This window comes from Saccostrea echinata, unplaced genomic scaffold, assembly GCF_033153115.1.
Source record: "Saccostrea echinata isolate AGI-Se365-2 ecotype Australia unplaced genomic scaffold, CSIRO_AGI_Sech_v1 ptg000011l, whole genome shotgun sequence".
Taxonomy (NCBI): Eukaryota; Metazoa; Mollusca; class Bivalvia; order Ostreida; family Ostreidae; genus Saccostrea; species Saccostrea echinata.
In genome coordinates this window covers 3,951,042-3,972,465 of record NW_026889760.1, presented here as the reverse complement: position 1 = coordinate 3,972,465, position 21,424 = coordinate 3,951,042, and the positions used below count along the sequence as shown (strand labels likewise).

General features: G+C 33.8%; 1 long non-coding RNA gene across 1 annotated transcript; it reads left to right on the top strand.

The window, feature by feature from the left end:
- The first annotated feature begins 20,890 nt into the window (after positions 1 to 20,890).
- LOC133184945 (uncharacterized) lies at positions 20,891 to 21,424 on the top strand. Its single transcript, XR_009720876.1, has 3 exons — positions 20,891 to 20,958; positions 21,247 to 21,268; positions 21,360 to 21,424. It is a non-coding gene; the product is annotated as an uncharacterized LOC133184945 (long non-coding RNA).

Sequence of the window (21,424 nt, the reverse complement as noted above, 5' to 3'; positions counted from 1 at the left end):
TGAATACTTATAAATGTGTATGTAGCAATTTTTCTTGCATTCTATAGTTCTTCTTATTAATTAAGTCGATATTTCTTACATGTACGCGGGGTTTTCAAAAAGTTCGTGACCAGATGCGAGTTCTGTAGCCTGTTTAACCATTTCCTTCACGTTTATGCCAGTTTTTCCAGAAGTGAAACTTTATATAACGTTGGAATAGAAATTCTCCCTTCTGGCGTCATTTTAAGCCCTTAATTATTCGGTCATTCCATATAAAATATTCGATAAGATTTCAAAGAACTAAAGGAATAAGGTTAAAAATTTTACCGAACAACTGTGTTATACAACATATGTAAATTACTGTGATTATTAGATGACAAATGCTCATTGATATACCTTAAGCGATTTTAATTTAATGGCTCTAGTCCACGAACTTTTTGATAACCCTAGAAATTAGTATTTTTGTATTTGGTAAAAAAAAAAAGTATATGCTGCTGTGGGGTTTTGCTATTAGCATTTTATGTCTGTGAAATATACATTGTGTGTTCTAGAATCTTCTTGATTGATTGATTGTTATTGTTTTACGTAGAATCGGAAATATTTCAGCCATATTTCGGCGGTAGAATCTTCTTGAACTATTGATCTAATACAGAGATAATAGAAATGGGAAAGCTTTTTTTACAGCAGCAAAGAAAAAAAATCCCTTTACATTTTACTCATTAGAACATGTAAAAAAAAAAAATACCTAGACGGCCGTTCAAAAGTTTAAAAGTTTATTTTATATATGGAAGAGATAATGCAAACTTAATGTGTAAAAATTCATTGATATACCTTAAAGTAATATGAGCTGCATTTTTGAGCATTTTATTTTGTTGTTAAAATGAACTATTATGATAAATCTGTATGTAAGTAAAAAAAAATATAACCAATTAGACTAAAATAAAGTAATAATTTTTTTTTTTCCAAAAGAAAGATTTCTTTACTTTGGAATGTAAAATATAATATAAGAAATCAATATTGTAAAGGACGGCACTAATGCAATTTTGCTTCAATCAATGCTTATAAATAGTTCTTCCATCGCAAATATGAACAACAGAAGTTTATAAACATTTATTTTTCTGTCGATGAAATGGTTAATTACAATATATAGCAACACAAATTTCTGACAACAAATTTGCAGCTCATATTGCTGTAAGCGCATTAAATTTAATGCGGCTAGTTCACGATTTTTTTGATAACCCACTGCAGTGTCTCTTTAATAAAAAGTAATACACTATTGCGGGGAGTGTCCTTTTAGCATCCCATGTTTGTAAAAATTACACTTTGTGTTTTAGAATCTTCTCAACCTGTTAATCATACTACAGGAATAACAGAAATTGGTAAGCATATTTTACAGCATCAAAACAAAAAAATATCCTTCGTAAGAATACGGAAAACATACCAAGAGGGCGATTCAAAACCAAAACAGAAATTACTCATTTTTTTCAATATTCCATCGTCAGATTTCAACCAAAATTAAACAAAGAATTTGACTTTTAACTTGAATTTACTAGGTAATATATTGTTAAGGATAATTCGCATTTAAAACTGAAAACACTTGCTATGACAACCTGGAAATAAAGGATTATTTCTAGAAATCGCATTATATAACAATTCAACATCTGTTTTCCCTTAATTTACTGAAAACTCATACACTTTAATGACTTTTTTATGTTTGTTACGTTTTTTGATTATCAAGCTTCAAGTGATTTCCCGAAACACCACTGTAGGATTCTATTTGGGTTGTGGTGGGAAAATATTAAACTAAAAACTATGCAGCACTGTTAAGGATTTTCAAGAGAAATCAGTTGATGCATAAAACCATATTATTGTTAAACTGATTTTTTTGAAAGTTTTTGGGACTGGTCGATAAGGGATGCTTACTCCTCCTAAGCAAATGATCCCATCTCTAGAGTTTGCAGAGGTCCGTGTTAACAATTTTGTACTGATTATTGGATTTGAGATCGATCACCGTTCGTTATTATCACCTGTTTCATATTATCATATAAATTTGATTTGAATTCAAACAATATAGTATAGCTTACTCTATGTTTAAAGAAGTTTTGTTACTTACTAACTTTTCTTATCATAAAATAATCATTTTATTTGTGATAATTTCATTGTTCCTCCATTGCAATGAGTACGGATAATTTCAATATGCAAATTAATTATTTGATAACAAAATGATCCTATTGTTAAGATGCAAATCATCTAGAATTACAACATAATTCAAAACACAATCTTAAAACAATTCTTTCCAGTAAAAGTACATTGCCATCAACGTTATTTTCTGATTGTTTATATTTGTTCAAGGCCAAAATTTTCCTCAGTCTTTGAAATTTTGTTCTAGGATACAAAATCTCTTTTTATATGTAATATGAAAGAAATAGCTTGAAATATAGCCTATCAAACCCCTGTAAGAAGATTGTGAAATCAGACATTCGACTTGAGAATGTGCCTTATTTAAAAATTATCTATTGATCCATTGCAAACTTGTGTGATGTTTTTTATAAAGACAACCTTTTTGTTACTTAAATTCAGTAAAATATATTGATACTGCTAAATTTTAGTAAAATATAATGTAAAACTAGAACATACGTAGCCCCTGAATTAAAAATTCACATATAAATATGCTTCACTTTAAGTTCTCTTCAGAAAAAAAACGTATGGTTCAATTTTTACAAAAAATCAGCAGATTAATTGAAATGAATGACAAATTAAAATTTGTCAAAATACAGAAATTTGAACCGATGGTTTCTGGTATTTTGGCGATTTAAAAAAATAAATCGATGGCAAAAAGTAAAAGATACAGTAGATGACGTCACAATATTTGACCTTTGTTCTCCTAATATGACCTTGACCTTTATTGTAAATAAAGAATGGAGACTTTTTATCTATATGTCCAAATATCAGTCCTGTACTATTTATGGATCAAACGTTACAATGCATTTAATAACAGACTGTTATATAGCATTTATATACAACATAAACATATACTAAAATGTAAGCTCCCAAGTGACCAATATAAGGTGTCTCTAATTTTTAAATAAAATATGATGAAAACGTGTCACAGCTTATCATTTTCTCACAAAGATCATTGATTATTTACAATGTAGGGATATTATTCTTTTTTCTCATGTGATTTTTAAGAAATGAGTTAAATAGATAAATAAATTTCATGGGTGTTTCGTACTATCTTAAGTGTTAAATCATACAGCTGAATTGAATTCCAGTAGCGTATTACTTTGCACTCCGCAAATGTGTACCATTCAAAGACAACAGTTATAATTTCAGTTGGAACAACTCTAATATGTATGCTCATCTTATATATTATCTACGAGATAGGAAAAAATCGACGTCACCGTGTGCCTGAAAAATCTCCAAGAGATTGCGATATCGGTGAAAATGTCTACGCAGACTTTGCTGAAGAGAATGTTTAAGATAATGCAACAGACGAAAATGAAAAAACTTAATGCTTTTTAAGCAGACAGTAGGATGATTCAAAATCGGATTCTTCAGCGTTTAACAATTTTAAAAACAGTCGCTTCATCTGACTGAAAATTTATCAGTAGATATTTCCACCTTCCAGAATTCTGTTTGAAATGATATCACATGTTAGCGCAACAGTTTCATTTTGATCTTGATACAACATACATGTATAAATAAGGACTATATTGGATAATTATTTTTCCTTGCATAATGTTGAAAGCAAATACTAGAACAAGATTAAATTCATAAAGAAAAAAAATGTTCAAATCCTTTCTATCTCTTGTTTTACATGTATTTTCATTATTTATTGATATATGCTATCATTAATTGAACAGTCAGGTAATCACTGCCCCGCAGGACCTGACATGCATTGTTACTTGATTCTTTTTACACATAGGGTCATCATGACCTTTCCTTGGTGCCAGCTTTACAATAGACAACAGCTGTATGATTTTCATTACATTTATTAAAGACTTGAACAAAAACATATACAATGTTGCATTACTCATAACTGTGATGGACATCAGGGAATTGGCATTAAATGGCCGCATTGCATAAATGTACAATCAAAAAATAGGGTCCAGGAGGGATAGCTGGCATACCGACTAATAAGTACCGGGCAAAACCAGTGGCCCTGTGTTGGTCACAGATGCCCGAGATCCCAAATTTAGGTACTAGACATTAGGGACCGAGAGATTTGCGAGCACATCTGTATACCCTGCTTCCGGTGATTGCTTCTGGTCAGCAGTACTTTTACACCCAAGTACTCCAGTACTAAGCCTCCCCTCCTGTTACAAGAGGTGGAGGGAGCCCCAGGCCTGCAGACTTGGCTACGACCCCAATCGAAAACTTTTTACTTGTCTTTTTACTTGACTTTTATTACACATTGCCATAGGTTGGATACTTTGTAGACAACCTGTCTACCCAACAATGTGCCCACCAACTTGTCTGATGGCTGGGCAGGGAAACAACGAGCCAGATGTGTTCACAACCCTCCCACTCATCCCTCCGGACCCGCCACAGACATCGATATGATGTTCCTCCATTACTTTTCTTCAGGGGATACATTTCCCTTCCCTTGAATGAGGGACCACAATCCACCTTTTACGTTATTTAAGAAAGTTCTGTTGCCAAGCTCGGAGAGGTGGGTACCATCAAATCTAAACAAGTCCGGATTGGCAACGGATATGTTTGCATGTGAAATTACACCCCCAACTATTTCTGTGACAAATTTTGAGATATTTTTGTTAATTCTTTTACGTTTCTTGTCTATCTTTTTTCCACTGTTCAATGGAGCTCCGTGCCAATAACGGCGTGGTAGAATGTGTGACCACACCAGTTTAGTATTTGGGAGAAGAGCATTATATCGCAGGAAGCTGCACTGAATCTCTTGTATGAATTTTTTGCTAGTTAAGTTTGGAGTTACCAAATCGTTGGATCCTAGATGGATTACTAAGTAATTTGGGGGTACTTCATGTTTGATGAGCTGAAGGATTTGTGGGTCTAATTCCTGCCATTGCATCCCCCTGCGTGATCTCCATAGCAGTGTGGCAGGGAGGTTCAGGCTTTGTCCCCCTGGGTAGTGTTTGGCTGCTTCCCCTGCCCAAAAAGGGATGGATGATCCAATGATCCATATTTTTTTTTTAGACCTGCAATGCTTTGGGTTGGTTAGTTTTGGATTTTAAATTGACTATACACATGTCCAAATATCCCCCCCCCGCATCAATGGGTAGATGTCTGTAGTCCTAGTAGGTATGGGAATGTTGTTGTGAACCAAGCTACATGATCCTTATGTATTTAAGAAAAGCTACTGATTTCCATCTACCAAACTTCTGAATTTCAGAATCGGACGTGCCCTGTAATGCAAGGTCTGTTGCCCTCCCAATTCGAAAGCTGTGTGTGCCAAAATGGCCTGGTGTTGGTAATATGTTTTCAATAGCCTTTTGAAGGACTGCGTTGAATTGGTATCTCGTCAATGGTTTTGTATTAAGATGAAATAGAAAACTGTGGTTAACAGGGGTATGGGGCCTACACTCGATAAAATCCAAGGTAGCTTTAACTGGGCACAGGGTAGCAGGTGGCTGGCTATGGATAATAAAGGTGGTATTCTTACCAACCTGGTCAGTTTTGGAGTGTGGTATGGTTAATCTTAAATAGGGCTTGTGTGGATGTGCTTGAATGTGTTTGAGTTGTATGCAATGGGATGAATTTTGTGTGTTTGAGTTGACTAAAGTGAATTCCCCTACACGAAGTAATGCAAAGTATGCTAGTGAAAAGGCACATGTGAACAGTTTGACCTCGTAAGTAGAGCAACACACTGACTGTAGCGATATAACAAGCTTTTCCAAAATTGGTAGGGTTATTGGGAGGCGGTTGTCTGGAACAACTCTGTTGTTGCGCTTTAAGCCTTGAAGTGCTTTGTTGATTTGGAAGGACTTGGTAGGGTCAGGAAGATGGTTTATTTTGTGGAAGTATGACAATGCACTAATGTAAAGGGACACTGAATTGGGTGACATTTTTTGGATGGATAGGTAGGCTATAAAATATAGTAATATGTTGCTGTGCAGGGGCCAGGTTTGCTGTAAGCCATAAATGTTTAAAAATGATTGGAATTTATTCAGTGCAGCCCGGTAAGCTTTGTAGGTGTTTTGTGATAAGGAGCTATGAATAAGGCGTTTGGACTCGGCAATTAAATTTCCCATATCTGCTTGGGGAGCTGTGTGGGCCACATCTCTGCCTCTGGAGCCAGGTTGCGAAACTTTCCCCACTGTGAACGAGAAATACTGTCAGCTATTTTGTTCTGTTTTGTTGGGATGTGTTGGGCTTTAATTGTGATGTTATGTTGCAAAGTGAGGAGAACAAGTTTTCTGACAATGTTCATTACCCTTGTTGACTTAGATGTCAATGTGTTAAGGACTTGAACAACTGCCATGTTGTCAATGTGGAAAAGTATGCGTTTGTTTGATAACCATGGGTGCCATAACAGGAGTGAAACATATACTGGAAATAGTTCTAAGAATGTCATGTCACGAATAACATCAGAAAACACCCAGTGGGTAGGCCACTTTGAGTGAGCCCAGCGGCCAGCAAAAAAGATTCCAAACCCCCCATTAAACCCCCCTGCACTATCTGTGAATAGTTGTAGACTGTTATCTGATGACCAAATACCAGAGCATATGACTGTGACCCCATTAAAGTGTTTCAAAAATTGCTGCAATACTGCAAGGTCTGCTTTCATACCTTGATTAACTCTTATCATGTGATATGGTTTTTTGATGCCCATAGTAGCATCAACTAGTCGCCTGCAAAAGGCTCTGCCAGGTGCTACTGTTTTGCAGGCAAAATTGAGGAGACCAATCAGTGATTGTAAGGCCTTTAAGGAGATCTTTTTACTTATCATGACTGTTTGAATGCTTTGTCGGAGAGAAACTAACTTGTCTTGCGGTAGTCGCATTACCATGTGGATAGTGTCAAATTCAATTCCTAGAAAAATTATTGTTGTGCTGGGCTCAGTGGTTTTGTCAAGAGCTATTGGTATTCCAATATGGCTACAGATATTTTTGAAAAGGTCGAGGGTAGATTGGCACCGATTAGAATTTGGTGGTCCCGCGAAGAGAAAATCATCTAAATAGTGTAGAATATGGGGGTTACGTGAGCTAGATTGAATGATCCAATGTAATGCAGTTGCGAACTTCTCCCAGATTGCACAGCTGATGGATGCACCAAATGGCATCATTTTGTCAAAAAAGTATTTACCCTGGAATTTAAACCCCAATAGATCAAAATCATTTTGGACACAGGAATGAGCCGGAATGCAGACTTTATATCGGATTTAGCTAATAAAGTACCTGCCCCCAGTGTCGCGATGATGGCTGCTGCGTCATCTACTGATGCGTAGTGTACTGAACATGCAGTTGGATCTATAAAGGAATTGATTGATTGATGTTCTGGGAAGGACAGGTGATGGATGAGTCTAAAATCTCCATCTTTTTTGGGGACAAGTCCTGATGGTGAGATTTGAAGGGATGGGAATGGTGGGTATTCAAATGGTCCCCCTACCCTCTGGAGCAGGAGTTCTTTATGTATTTTGTGTTCCACTATACTGGGGTTTACTATAGCACTTTTTAAATTTTTTGATTCCCTGTAAATTCTTGGGCCATTGTACTGGAGTTGAAAACCATGTAGGAAACCGTTTATGAGAAAGGATTTAGCACTGTAACCTTGTAGATAAGCAGACAAATTGTAGACATCAATTGGAGTTTTTCCTAAACTGTTGATATCCTCGTTAGAATTGGGTATTTCTATTCCTGCATTTGATCGAGGGGTGTGATCTGCCACATGAATTGCACGAGTGGACAAACCTGCAATTTGGGTAGAATTTGCATGACTTGCCTGAATTAAAATCGTAACAGTAACGATTGGGTGCTGAATTTACCTTTTTCTTAGCTGCTGGTATATTGGGCTGTTTATATTGGGGGAAAAAATTTTGTGTGGGAGATATGGGCTTTTCTTGGGCCTGCATGGTGTAATTGTTGGTGACATGGATCAACCACAGTTCAGAGTTTATGATTCCCCAAGATGAGTGTGGGTCTGACACTTTGCGAAGCCTAAATTGTTCATCATATGTGAACCAACCATTCCCAGATCTGTCAGCTGCCATTCTTACATCCCTCATATATTTTAAAAATTCTTGGGCTCTAGATCTATATTTTTCTAACATAATACTTGTGAAGATGATGAAGGCTGAAGTCCATTTGTCGATTGACAAAAAGGTCCGGGGTTTATGCTTCACAAGGCACATTGTGCCGTTGCGTATTTGTATTTGGCCTTGTGTATCTAAGTGATCCGAGATTTCCCGCGCCGATTTTAATAGTATGGATAGATCGACAAATTTTCCCTCCCAAATTTTTTGTTTGATTTTTAGTGGAACATGGGCGCTAATGGGATCTATAGAACTGGGGGTTTGAGCAGGTTGGTAGTCCGAAATGTTAAATGGGGGGCCACCGAATTCGCTATTGTGTGTATGGTGTGTTAAGGCATCTACTGTGGGGAGCAAAATGTCACACTCACCCGAGATGTTGCTCGACGTTTCCTCGTCTTGGCCCTCCAGACGTCCTTTGGGTTCGTATTCGTAAGCCTCATGGGTTGATTCCGCCACCGTTACTGTGGCTGGGGACGTTGATGTTGCAGTACTGGTCCGGTTTCCCCTAGGTCGTGGTCTTGTGCTGGTGGGATGTCCCGCCTCGTGTGTGGTCCGCTTGGATCTCCTTCCTCGCCCTCTGCCCGGCGAAACAAAATTACGATCGCGCTCCTTTCTGGAGCGTGAGGTGATCGTCTGTCTAACTGGCGGCATAGTTGAGACCAGGTAGCGTGTGAAATTGGTTTGACTTCCTTCGGATGATTGCGATAATAATTTTGATGTGGATCACCTGCCTCACCCTGTTGCTGGATGGCGGGAAAAGGAAGTGCTACGTAATTAATCAACTCGTACCAATATGAGTCTTTTTCCTTTTGGATTATAACCAATTCGTTCCACTATTAGTTTTAACGATATTGTAATGTGCTTCCGTCAATTAAATGAGATTAATTTGGTATAAGGGCAAATTAATCTGCCTTAATTGGGGAAAAAACGTTCATGTTGATTCCATATTTATTTTTAATTGCAAAACAGATTTAATGTAATAAATTGTATATACCTGATGATTGCAGTTCTTAGTTTTTAGAATTTGACCAGATTTAAACATGGTTAATATCCAAATGGAGATGTAACATTTATCAAATTTATTGCCTGACGCCACGTGCGTCAGGCAGTATAAGGATTAAAATTTTCAAGATCCGAAACTAAGCGATCATTCTTAATAAACTAGATTTTCTGGAAGCTGATTTACACTGGAATTTGTTACCTGCATTTAAACAAATACAGTTTGCTGAAGAAATAATCGTATTACTGATGCAAAATAATGATGTGTTTAATTCCTTCAGTTTTTTTGGCATGCACATGTTTATTCTTTGCGATTCTTTGTACGGGCATGTCCGTGTAACATTTTTTCTGCGTTTCTAAACTACTGGATCAGTCCATTTGCCTTCTACAAAAGGGGTGACACAATCATTTCGCCTCAATTGTCACATAAATTATCTTCGCGCCTTTTTCTTGGATTGTTCTATTGAATGGGTGTGATAGCTTCTGTGGAAATAAATAACATTTATTCTTTTAACCTGATTCTTAAACTTCAGATTTTTTATTAACCGTAAATTTTATCTCATTTTTAAAAGAACACATTGTATATGGGCAGGCAACACTAAAGCAATGGATTTGCTGATTATTCTTTCTATTTATCCCATAAGTGAACTAGTCCAATCATAAGCAAACTCCCTCGACCTAGTAAATGGGACATCCCTTCTTGATTCAGTCTGTTTCCCACCTTTACTTTCAATATTACATTTATTAACAATGTACGTTACAAGGTTAGGTTTTTAAAAAAGCTTAGAAAGTCAGCCAGTAGCATATTATTTCATGCTTTGTGATGAACAAAGAAAGTGACAATAGTAGGTCAGTACCCATAGAGGAACGGGCTTAACTCCCGTAAGGTTCTAAGCAAAGAATCGGCAAAATGAAGAAGACATCATAATCTGTACTAGTTTTCATTTCATATAAAAGCACGTTATTATAATTATGAGAAAGGTCCTGAAATCCATTGAAAAGAAAAACTAAAAAATTTTAAAACTGCACATAAAGATGTATTTTTAAACTCATTTATAATACATGTACATGTATATGGTAAGACTATCACAGCGTGTGAGTTTCGTCCAGGGGGGGGGGGGGAGGGGGTGTTATTAGTATCTTGTTTTGCTCTAGCTATAAAGTGTACAGTCCATTTATTTTCAGTTCTAGAGCAGCATTGAAGCATTTTTGTCTCAAACACTTCAAGAAAAGGCAGTTAAAACTGTTCATAATTTACTTCGATGTCGAGAACGACGGAAAACAGACCAGTCTATAAAAAGAGGCCGTCTCATCAATCTATCACTGACCAGAGAAGTGCGCCCTCTAGTAAGAGAGTAAATGAAATATGAATTTCTTTAGAATCATCTAACTATTTCCCCCAAAATTATAATCTACGTTATCACACTTAAAGTTAGAGTTTCATCCCAACGTAACTTGTCAGCCCGTGGGCTAACTAATAAATGATTGAATAGTGGCATGTCTTAGATATTCGTTAATCTGCAGTATTTGGTTATGAGATTTAAGAAAGTCAATTGTACATCTTGATATAAGATATTGATTGATTAGTCAGGCAAGCTTTTTGAAAAGCTATTACTTGTAGTAGATTAAATGTTGGTGTATGAAGCAAAAATGTTCTGAAAAGTATTAGTGTATAACAAATGAAATACAAGCATAAGGTAATGGAACAGAAAAACAAACATTATTTTTCTCAGAAAAGTGCATAACAGAACACAATTGATTGACCTATTGATTGTATGTTGTTTAAGGTCCCATTTGAGAATTTTTCACTCATACAGAGAAGTCACCATATACGGGTGAAGGGCTTCAAATTTTGACCCGTACTCGACACTCAGAGCCATTGAGTTGTGATTGATCTTTATCGTGCCAACGCCTGCCGTGACATGAGGCCTCGGTTTTTGAGATCCCATCCGAAGGACCCGCAACTTTCACTTCAAAGTGCCGAGCGCATGGCGAAGGAACATTTGCTACCCATTTTTATCGACTTACAGTCCCTGAAACGTTCTACTTTCCCATTTTTCCGTTTGCTCACCGTTCGTTCAGCGTGCGTTCACCGTTCGTTCAGCGTGCGTTCACCGTTCTCTCTCCGTTCACAGTTTTGCGTTCAGCGTTCACCGTGCGCTCGCGTTCACCGTTCACAAAGCGTTTACCGTTCGCTCTTCGTTCGTTCACTTTGCGTTCACCTTGCGTTCAGCGTTCACTTATCGTTCAGTCTTCAGTGTCATTCGGAACTCCGAAGTGAAAGGACTTACCTTTTTTAAGTAAGGATTTACAGGTTTTGAATTTAATAAATAACATACCGTGTTTAAAGAATCATTATTTCATGGGAAAAAAATTATCTACAATATTTATTTTTATTATTCTAACTTAGCTGTAAGATTATTATTATTTTTTTTTTTTTTATAAAATTTATCTGGAAATAAATGTTGTTACAGGTACATGTATGTACCTATGTGGAACGATACTGAAAAATTAAATTTAAATACTTGCAAAATACTGATACTTCAAGCACTGCAACATTTTGTTGTTATGTTAAAGACGACAAATCGTTTATGGATAGATAATAATCGAAGTCAATTAATTTACAAATGCAGCAAAAATACGAAAGTATTAATTTCTATCACATTTTTTTTTTTTTCAAATAATACAGAAATGCATGTTAGATCTTGTTCTGAGAATGATAAACAGTACTGCGGATATCCAGTTAATTAAATTTCTTTAAAGCGAATTAAATTGATAGTGTGGTTTAAAAAAAATATTTGTTTAAAATGTAATACATTAAAGTTTTTTTTCTACTTTACATATATATAGTCTTTAATTAGATAGAGAGAAATGCCTTTATAACATGACTATCATTTATATAACCAAGGTGATTCTCCAGTAATGATATTTTTCACCGTAACTTTATATGTTTGTCATTCGATATTATTAAGAGCCCCCCCCCCACCTTTCCCCTAAATCGGTTACTTAGTTAGTATTTCAAGTACATTTTAATTAACATTTAAAAAGAAGTTAATGTGTTCTGTAGCACAAAAAATTCAGTCTCAAAACAAACATGCATCTAACAAAGTCATTAAACAATAGTAGTTCAAAATATACATGTGCCGGCGGTGATATTTTAAATTGGCAGGGAGTATGTTTCAAATTCAGGCGGCTTAATCATTCCAAGTGTTTATTCCCAATGTATTTTATTCATTTATTTATTTATTAGAAATGTTGGAATCAGATCTAGAAATGATAAGAAAAAATGTTAAAACTTCTTAGAAATACTAACATTTTGCCTTCAATGTGACGAGACTTTCACACCTGCACAGTGTCGAATGATTTTGATTGACAGATCAAGCACGTGGACTTCGTGTGAACTTGAAGCAGGGCAATAAAAACCGATTATGACTGCAAAACAAATGGATTTGTTGATAAAAATGATTACTTTCACTGCCTGATATATTTAGAAAAAAATAGAATTTTTGTTTGATATAGGTACAAACATTTGAGGAAGGGGGGCTAAGACTGAATCTCTCTCTCTCTCTCTCTCTCTCTCGCTCTCTCTCTCTCTCTCTCTCTCTCATTTGTCTGTTTAATAAAAACTACGACAGCATATTACTTAAATATCAAGTTATGAAAATTTAATATACAACAAATAATATGATTAATTGCCTCTTTGTATCATCTTGTCCGAGTATAATAACGGCCGGGAAATGTCTATAGATACATGTAGAAGTCTGCTCAATTAATCATCAAAAAAAATAAAACGACACATAAATATATTATTGCATTAAAATTTTAAAATACGAGTGTATTAATGCAATACGTCAACATACTTTTGAAAAAAAAATTTCTCATTATTTTACACGGAATCGCCTTGTATGGTTGTTACAACCGTTGTAATTCATTCTATAATCCACATTATTTATAATGGTTTTATATATCAAATAAGATTAAACATTTTTATTTTACAACTAGATTAATTTCTGTTATACTACAGCGTTCGGTAATAATTACAATGTTTTACAGCGATTAAAATCGTGTTATTAAAAAGTTGAATTTAAACATCGTACATATGTGCAGAAAATATTGTAAGAAACTTAAATTAATTTTACTTAATGTGCATGTATCTTCTTTCTTGGACAATTTTCATTTATTTATTTATTATTTATTTATTTTTTAGCACAAGGTATTAGAATACAATAGAATAGTTTCAATTCAAGGAAAAGATCAGAGGCATTCCGAATAAATCGTTCATCTTGCTTTCACCGTTCACTTTGCGCTCGCGTTTGCGCTCCGTTCGCGTTCTGCGTTCGCTCACCGTTCACCGTTCACACATCGTTCACCAGTTGCGTTCAGCGTTCACACGCGTTCACTCACCGTTCGCTCTGCGTTCGTTCAGCGTTCGTTCACCGTTCGTTCAGCGTTCGCTCACCGTTCAAGTGGGAAAGTAGAACGTTTCAGGGACTGTAGGTCAGTCGCGGCCGAGATTCGAACTGACGACCTCCCGATCATGAAGCGAGCGCTCTACCCACTGAGCCACCGTAAACGGTACGAACACAATTGAAATGTTTGGATATTATCCAATTGATTCTGGCAATATAATTAGGTAGGATAAATGCTGGGTAATAAACCATCAAAAATGAAAAAAGAACACGCACCCAAAACAAACAACATCACATTTAATCATAATTCAAAATTCACAGAATTCGAATTTCAAACAAAGTCATAAAATTCAATCAAAGTTCACAGAATTCCCTCAAATTTATTTTGTTGTGTAAAAAGAGGGCAAATAACGAACATTGATCGATCATTAAAAAATCTAAAAACAATACAAATCTGTGAACATAGCATAAAACACGGAACCCTTTGAATATCAAAAGTGGAATCAGGTGCCAAGAAGGAGTAAACAACCAGTGTCGACCTCTTACACACGGCTTAAGCCCTGTGTATTGATCAGGTAGACGGAATAATCGGTAGTCAAATTGAGTCTAAAACAAATGCCTAACAATTGGTATGAAGTATGTCAGCCAAAATACGACTTAATGTTAGGTTGTAATTTCTAGCAAGGTGCTTATAACGATCATAGAATTAACAAAATACTGACTTAAAACGAAGTTGTTGAAATCCCCCTATAATATCAACTAATTCGACTGTACCTATAGCATGGACTTGAATAGATGTTAGGAGACATAATCATGGTCTTGAATTTATGTTAGGAGACATAATCACCACATATATAGGTGATAGTAGAATTTTACTAAATCAAAAAGAAAGGTTGACGATAGAAAAACTGCGGTTATCTCTTTTATATACATTTTAAGTGTTAGTTGTTTATTATCTTCTGTAGTCAGTAAAACATCCAAATATGAAACAGATATAGGGCAGACACAGTGGTGTCTTTTCTTCCAACTTCATTGATATTTATCGATTCGGAAGTAGCTATTTTTAATGCTTAAACGTCGTCGATATATCTGCATGTCGAGTTTAGGGCGTAATTGTAATTATTACAATTCTTATTGCAATAATGTAGCTGGTTGTCCTCGGACAAAAGAAATTCTACAAGTTTTCTATGTATGCCGATGTTTTCTGTCGATATTGTGATATGTGCTTGCTATATGCAAATGTACGTCAAGCTTATTATACATAGATTGCGCGCTGATCGTATTACATTATATCCATGGAGATACGTAATACATTGCCAAATGGTAATGCTTCTATATTCAATAACAGTTTTCTCTTAAACTGCTAAGTAAAACATGACTGTTACAATATCGAAAAGACATTGCATTGTTTTATTTTATATTTATCTACAAAAGTTATTTCTTTCTTTTTATATTTTTTGTTTGTTTTTGCAACCTTTTATGAGTCTAGAGAATGCGTCATATTTTGAGCCAAAAAAATCACATCTCATCTATAAGAAATGCATATTACTCAAATTCATATACATGTAGAAATACATTAAATTCGTGATTTTTTATCACAATTTCTTCTTTAGAATTGGTGATAGAATATAGAAATCCGTCTGGACAACTTCAACATCTACAGAAGTTGCTCATATTTAGAGACTATTTATCACTACTGCTGGTTGCGATAAAACTGTCTAACAAATGTAAAAAGAACGTTATCAGGAAATCAGAAACTAAGATATTGAAATTAAGCAGGTGTTCAAATAATTAAAACAAAACTCATTTCAAACAATTGTTCAAATAAACTTTTTTAAACAAGGAAAATTAAAAATAAAGAATAAAAAAACCAATACAGTTATTGCACACCAATTGATTCTGAGAATAAAAATAAGAAAAAAAAACTAAGGAAAAAAACAACCAGGGAGATGAACAAACAAAAGCAAGAAAACTTTTCTATTGATAATGATGGAAGTGTCTGGGGAAAAAGATGCTGTGTCAGACAGAAAAGAATTGATGGACTTGGATACAAACATATACCACAACTTTCTTTAGAAGGTGCGGGTAAAACAAAATGTAAACAGATTTCTACATTAATTCTTACGTAAAAGGTAGAGAAAAACAAGATATTGGAGAAAATGTTGATGTTAGATTTCAGTAAAGAAAGAAATCAATAGCAAATAAACCTGATCATTGCTAATTATAGATATTTCAAGGTAAAACTTATTGCTATCAATATTTACATCCCGTTAACTATTTTATAAAATCAAAGAGTAACATTCAGAAAATAGACGTGGAAATCGAAAACGTTGTTTCTTTATCTTTCAATATTTGTTTTAGCAATAAATGTATAAATTTCTGGTGATCAGCAGTGTTTTAGGGATAAAATGAAATGTTCTTCAATATTGATTAATAATAACAATGTGTGACGATTTAGAGATTCTACAAAATTGGGATTAATTTCCTTCCTGAAAACTTTTCACATACTTATTGATGAAATTTTCTGAAGTTAAACAGGATGAACTTTAAAACATAAATTAATAGTTTGTATTAATATAATCCCTCGCAAATATTTAAATTGAAACCAATTGAACAAGGAAAAAAAATATTTTCTTGATCGGTATGTTTAATATTTTTGTATTGTGAATTTGCTGTGATTTCAAAGATGTTTTGTTAATCTATAACAATGCTATTTCGTCACTTATGGACAACCGGTACATTAGTATTCATATACATTACAAGTGATATATTTTTCCTCGGACTGGTGTAAGTGTCTGATTTGTATTTTTTACACAGAAAAACATGCATAGCATAAATTTATACAATTTAGATGATTATCTTATCTTTTATTCTTGTTTTGTACAATTTAGCGTTGGTTTGAAAGAGTGCTATGTGAATCAATACAAAGTTGGTAACAGTTGCATAGGTATCTCATCTATCAATATTTAGTCAGTAAAATGATTAACTTTGTAAAAAGTACCTTGCTTGTTTTTCTAAGAAAATAGAAAATTCATAGGGATGATATTTGTTTTTTTTTTTTGTTTTTTTTTTTTGTTTTTTTTTTTTTAAATTTATTATTATTTCAAATTCTTGTATGTTTTATGTTGAAATTATTGAAAAATATTTCATGTGAAAGATATTAAACATATGTCATCTCTTGCATGCATTGAGCATTTCTTTTGCAGACTGTCCCCCAGGATATTTTGGGCAGAACTGCCGCCATCCGTGTCCGGAAAACTATTTTGGTAAATTTTGTGCTAGACGTTGTGATTGTCTGCCTGAAGAATGTGATTTTAAGGATGGATGTCGAAAACCGCAGGGTAGGTGCTGTTTAAGTTGTTTATCTAGATTCATACTTATATTTTTCTGAACTAAAAAATTGTTAAGCATTTATGTACATGTATATCATATCATATAAAGATTGATTCTAGCAAATGTATTTATTTGATAGCTATATAGACTTATTACTATTATAGACGATAATTGCCCACGGCGTAGATCAACAGATGTTAAAATGCACAAACGTACTGTCACTATTTTAATCGGTACAGTGGTATGCTGTTTGCTTATCGTCTATATAATTTACGAAGTCCGTAAATATCAGTATTGTTGTAAGTATAATGCACATCTGCAGAGGACTGAAGATGTCATTATTGAGGCTGAAATAAAAGAGAGAAAAGTATCACCAACCGATATACAAACACTCTGAAGCAGAGAACAAAGAACAAAGTGAACCAAAAATGTAATAGTAAAAGTATGGCAGAAGTAAACATTTAAATACGATATTTCACATATTTTCGATAGATTGTGTCAGGTGAATGTAAAAATTGTTCATTCAGGAAGGAGAGACTAAAAAATGTATCTATATTAGTTTTAGAGACTGTGACCCTCTTAAATATAAACAGCAGATTTATTTCTACAAAAGGTTTTTTTATAATGTAGAATTTATTTTATCATTCTTTTGTTTGACATACATGATTTAATGAATTCGAAGATAAGTCATTTTCTAGATTTTTTACATCTCTTTTTTATATTATTAGTGCAGTCTTCTTCCTGTCATTTTTAAGGAACTATTGGCAACAGTTCAAGTAGTAATGAATGCAGATATACTCAGAATGATAGCAAATGTTAAGTCTTCATATCCTCTGCTTTTTGTACATGCATATATCAGTATCAAGGAAGAGTCAGCATCACACATTTAACAAGATAATATAATTTTAAAAACATGTTTATTTATGTTTAGGAAAGTCATGCTCTCACCAAATCTCTGTTACAGAATAATGCTTTTCCATTTTGTTAATTCAAATTTTCTATTTCCACATTACTGATCACATGTTGTATATAAAAGTAGAATTCCTATTGGCCTCAATTAATTATTGTTTAATCTAAATACAATTCTTTCTAATAATCATGAGAAGAAAATGATTTGTGCCAAATCGTAAATAAGGCAAATAGATAATCAACTTCAACTTGATTCAGTTATATACTTGAATACAATCATGCCTAGTATTTTACAGATATTTACAATGTAAATACAATTGAAATAACCTGTCATGAAAATATATTAATACATTTTGAGTTGCATAGATTCTTTTTATTTCTGTATCATTTGTCTTTTAAAAATTGTTGAACTGAGTTCCTAAAATAAACTGTTTATACTATTGATATATAAATTATAAATTATGTTCAAACCTGTGATAAAGTGGCTTTTTTTTCTTTTTACAGAAGGATTGCGTGATATCCAATAAGTATACAGTAAAGTAAAAAGTTGAAAACATAAAACTTACAATTACGTGTACCTTTTTATTCATACCAAAAAAAAAGCAGAACAAAATTGTCCTATTAACATACATTAAGCTTCCAATGAAAATATTGAATATCGTTTAACAGACATGTCCTGCTTTTAAAATAATAACTGTGCTACCCATTGTTCGGAAAAAAATGTCTCTCTATTTGCATGTTCATTTTACACATTAAAGTGTAAATATCTCCTAATATGTAAATCATTTTTATTTTATTAGCTTTACAAACATAATCAGCAGATATGAAATACATTTCAGAAGTATGAGAATTGAAAGGATTAAATTAGTTTGCCAGTTCCTCTTTATATGCCGATGCTATAGTTTTATCTGATCATTGATACTGAGTATACCTAAATTGAAAACATAACGGAGTTTGACATTGTGAATAAAATTGATTATAAAAAAAGTAACGATAACGAACATTGATCGTCTTTTTAAAAACATGCAAACAATACAAATCTGGGAAAAGGATATAAAACCTGGACCTCTAGAAATTCCAGAAGTGGATCAGGTGCCTAGGAGGAGAAAGCATCCCGTGTTCATCGGTCATTCCTGCTTTGAGCACTGTGTATTGTATACTTTTCCGACCCATTGATAAATCATTACTTACTTACTTAGGCCTGTCGTGAGATACATAGGCCATCGACGACAGTCCTCCAACGAACTCCACGAATTCGACTCTGGGTTGCTTTCACTGCATCCTGCCAGGCCATGTCCTGTGCCTTTAGTTTTGACTCCGAATTACGCCTCCAGGTATTTTTCTTGGACCTCCCCTCTTTCTTTTGCCCTGTGGGTTCCAAGTCAGGTTCTAGCTTGTGATGCTGGATGGTGACTTCCTTAGCGTGTGTCCAATCCAGCTCCATTTCTTAGGTCTAATTTGTACGTCCATTCCTTTCTGTCCTGCTCTCTTCCAAAGTTCTTCATCTGTGATCCTCTCAGGTCATTGGATGTTGAAGATGCGCTTGCGACAGGTGTTGTAAACTGTCTGGATATGCTGCAAGTGTGCTTGGTCAACCTTGATAGATCATTAGATAGATTGTAAGATTTTTTTATGCAGTAAAGCTGCGACCTACCTTAAATATTGTTTCGTATAGTGAAGGATAGTTAACTACAGTTTACTACAATTACTTAAAGCTTACAATAGTTTACATCATTTAACAATTGTAACTATAGTAAATTAAAATAAACAAAGTTTTAAAGTTTTCAGTTAAGTAATCAAACTTTCAAACATCACATTAGTGTTGTAGTGATCACTATAAAAAAATCCAAGTATCAAAGTTATCACTTAAGTGTATAAGTCAAAGTTATAAGAATAATAAAACGAAGTTTTTTAAGTGATCAATATAGTTAGTAGAAGTGTCAAAGTTATGACTATAGTAAATATTTTTTGTGTTAGAAGTCTCATTTAATTCTCATACTAAAACATTATCCAATTTTGTAGATTTCTCCAAATTGATAAATATTTCCCATTTCAAAATTAAAGAGCAATTAAAAGTAACGAAAATGTGATATGATTAATTTTAAATCTAATGAAAGTGTGCAAATACCATAAGGTACTTGATTTGTAGGATTATCTTCTTATATACAACTCTATAGAGTACATTTTCAGTTTCAAAGTTATAACTATAGAAAATCAAAGTATATTTATTATTAATATATTTAATTTTATATGTTGTTTCTATTGTGTCATAGTTATCAATAAAGTATAGTTAACTAAAAACTTACTACAGTACTTTTGTTTTTGAAAGCAAGCTCTTCTTAACATAAAGGATTCTTAAATAAATGAAAAAAAATATTATCAATTGATTGTGACGGCAATAGACAAGATATAATTTATCATGAAACAGTCTGCAGCTGTCCTAGACCTAATGAAATGAAGTGATTTAAAGCATAGATTTCTTTGTTTGATTGCTTTCAATCTGATACATTTCACTTCCTCTTCATACATTGTTTTCTGCGAGGGATTTGGACAGAAATGATGCCATATCACTATTTCTATAATTCTGTGACAATTGTTTATATTTTGTTAGATATATTGTCCAACAGTTGTACGTAAGTAATTGATACATGTTATATTGTTTGTGTTCTGAGAAAACCTTCGATTAATATATAATTCAAATCTTTTTTTTCTTTGCCTGGGCAAAGATTTTTCTTTGCCTAGACAAAGATTTTAGATTTCTTTATCAAAACATTTCTATTTAGTTCAGAGAAGTGTGTCCCAGATTTTAAGAAGGTTGGGGATAGATGTGTAGGTAATTACAACTTAATTTAGAATTCAAAAGATATTGCATGATATTGATGCTTCAGAAAATCGGGAGTAAAGATTTACAGAGGATTTATAAGGAATTTTCTAAAATTATAATTTTCTATCTTATTACATGTATTGCAGTATGCTCACCAGGGAATTACGGACTGAATTGTTCTAAACGGTGTCCACCACCAACATATGGTACTTTATGTGGTGGAAAATGTAACTGTTCTCCTACAGAGTGTGACCCCAAGAATGGATGTCTAGAAGGTAGACATAAAAGAATTGCATTTTCAAAGTGTACATGCATGTGATGTACTTAAAAAGTATAATTCAATGGTTTGTGCAAGACAAAAAAGAACTACACTGTATATAATTATAGTATTGTGCATAAAAGTATATGCAAATCGAAAAGAGCAGTTTGAAGCATTAATTCAAGTTTAGTAAAGATGTAAGATTCCGACAAATAAATGGACTCACAGTCAAATCAAATCAATTAAAAAGTAAATTTACAGCAAAGACATGTGTTTTAACATAATAATATAATTTTATTTTCAGGAAGAAGTGGCTGTTCCGCTGGGTAAGAAACTTTGATAACTTGTGAGCTTATTAGTTGTTCAAATTGATTAATCAATCAAAGTATTGGACATTTAATTCATTGTTTATTACAGAGTCCTGGAGGATATTAACCAAACGTGTTGTTATAATTATTACAAAGTAAATAACACTTGCCAAG